At 46.6% G+C, this 2,058-nt stretch overlaps 1 non-coding gene across 1 annotated transcript; it reads left to right on the top strand.

Annotated features, from left to right (window-relative positions):
- The first annotated feature begins 1,042 nt into the window (after positions 1 to 1,042).
- trnav-aac (transfer RNA valine (anticodon AAC)) lies at positions 1,043 to 1,115 on the top strand. Its single transcript has one exon. It is a non-coding gene; the product is annotated as a tRNA-Val (tRNA).
- The last annotated feature ends 943 nt before the right edge of the window (positions 1,116 to 2,058 follow it).

Below are 2,058 nucleotides of genomic sequence, written 5' to 3'. Positions count from 1 at the left end.
TAGCTTGGTGATTGGAGTATAGGAGCAGGGAGTTCTTATTGCACTTGTACAGGGCCTTGGTGAGGCCTCAACAGGAATATTGTTTTCAATTTTGGTCTCCTAATCTGATGAAGGACGTTCTTGCTTTTGAGGGAGTGCAGCAAAGGTTCACCAGACTGATTCCCGGGATGGCTGGACTGACATATGAGGAGAGACTGGATCAACTGCTCCTTTATACATTGGAGTTTAGAAGGATGAGAGGGGATCTCGTCGAAACATACAATATTCTGATGGGACTGGTCAGGTTAGATGCAGGGAGATTGTTCCCGATGTTGGGGAAGTTGGAGCATGCTCGAGGGTCTAGATGGCCCACTACTGTTCCTAATGTTTTTATTCTTATGTTCTTATAGCAATTCTGGAAGAATAACATTGAAACGAAATATGACCTGACACCCAGAAAGAAGTGTCAAGGTAGAAGGTTAAATGTTGCATCCCTTTCTGCAAAAAATTCCTTTCACAAACATTTCTCTGACCGAAATGGCACAAAGCAACAATGTTCCTTTCAAAGTCATTAAACTCCCAAATTTCCGTGCCCCGCGAATCTCCTGAATCAGATGCCTCTGGTTTTGCCGACTCAATCCATGTCCCTTTGCAATGTTCTGCTTCCACCCACACTATGAAATGCGCCACTAACTTATCGAATCATGGAATGGTTACAGCACGGAAGACCATTCGGCCCATCGAGCCCGTGCCGACTCTCAGCGAGTCCCACTACCCCGCCCTTCCCCCATCGCACTGCATTTGTTTTTCCATCAGACACTTTTCCAAAGATAAGATTGAGTCTGTCTCCACCGCCCTTTCAAGCCGTGCATCCCAGATCCTAACCACTCGCTTCTGTTCCTATGAGTAAAGTCTGGGAAACAGGAGATCAATTCCTGCCACACTCACAGCCTTCCGAAAGATCGCACAGTCATTCTATTCTCGGAAAACCAGCTCCTGAAGTATCGACCAGCTTTGTAGGTTAAGGCTCTGGTTATGTTCCTAGCACCATGTCAATAACAGTGTTTCTGTAGTGTAGTGGTTATCACGTTCGCCTAACACGCGAAAGGTCCCCGGTTCGAAACCGGGTGGAAAAATATTCGACATTGTTCAATTAAATATTAGAAAAAATGGAATAATTGACATGAATGGTTCAATATTAACAAAGATGGTGTTTGTTTCTGCTGATGTTAATAACCCTTCAAGTAGGCTGGAGTTTAATATTTTGATATTTCAAATAACAGTGGTGATATTTGATGTCTCCAAGATTAGAGGGACTAATTGATGTCCTGTTTCTGACTGCTCCATATTTGATCGGGTCGGAGGAGCGGTGTGAGATCGGGACTCAGGAGAGGCGAGGTCCCAGGGACAGCACGGGCCAGCCCACACTGCGATCTATGGATAGTCGGCACATGTGTACACACTAGGTCCATGCAGCAGAGCTTGGTCTGTGGTCGCCTTGGGTAATCCTTGCCTCTGGACCAAGACCTAGCTCTGTCAAGACCGTGTGGTGGCAGGTGTGCAACGGTCACCCCACGTTAAAACAATCCACCCACAGGCATCTTCCACCTTTCAGGATGTAGTTCGGGACCTAGATTGTCAGGTCCCTCATCGAAACACCTGTGAACTTATCCCTTTTTAGTGTGGAAACAAATCCTCCTCGATCCGAGGGACTGCCTAATACTATACTATTAACAAAATGCAGTGTCTCACAGCCCTCTTACATTGGCTGGTTTCTCTGTACAGTTCTGTACACACTCAAACTCTACACAGTATCTCTCACTCCGTCCCGTTTCCAGCCCTGACGGTGCAGAAAGACCCTCTCAAAACTGCACGTTCCGGCTGCTTTCAGTTGAGTTGTGAGAGATTATTAAAGGATCCTGCATCTCCGCCGCGCTTCACAACAGCAGATCGAAGCCACAAACAACCCATCGACTAATCGCTCGTCCACAGCTGCACAGTGAGTGAGGCCGGGACTGTCATGTATGCAACCAGCATTGTAACCCATGTATAATCTGACCTAAGTTGTACACTGTGAGA

Source organism: Pristiophorus japonicus, unplaced genomic scaffold (genome assembly GCF_044704955.1).
Source record: "Pristiophorus japonicus isolate sPriJap1 unplaced genomic scaffold, sPriJap1.hap1 HAP1_SCAFFOLD_33, whole genome shotgun sequence".
Classification (NCBI taxonomy): domain Eukaryota; kingdom Metazoa; phylum Chordata; class Chondrichthyes; family Pristiophoridae; genus Pristiophorus; species Pristiophorus japonicus.
Note: the sequence above shows the minus strand (reverse complement) of the source record. Positions and strands in the feature narration are given on the sequence as shown.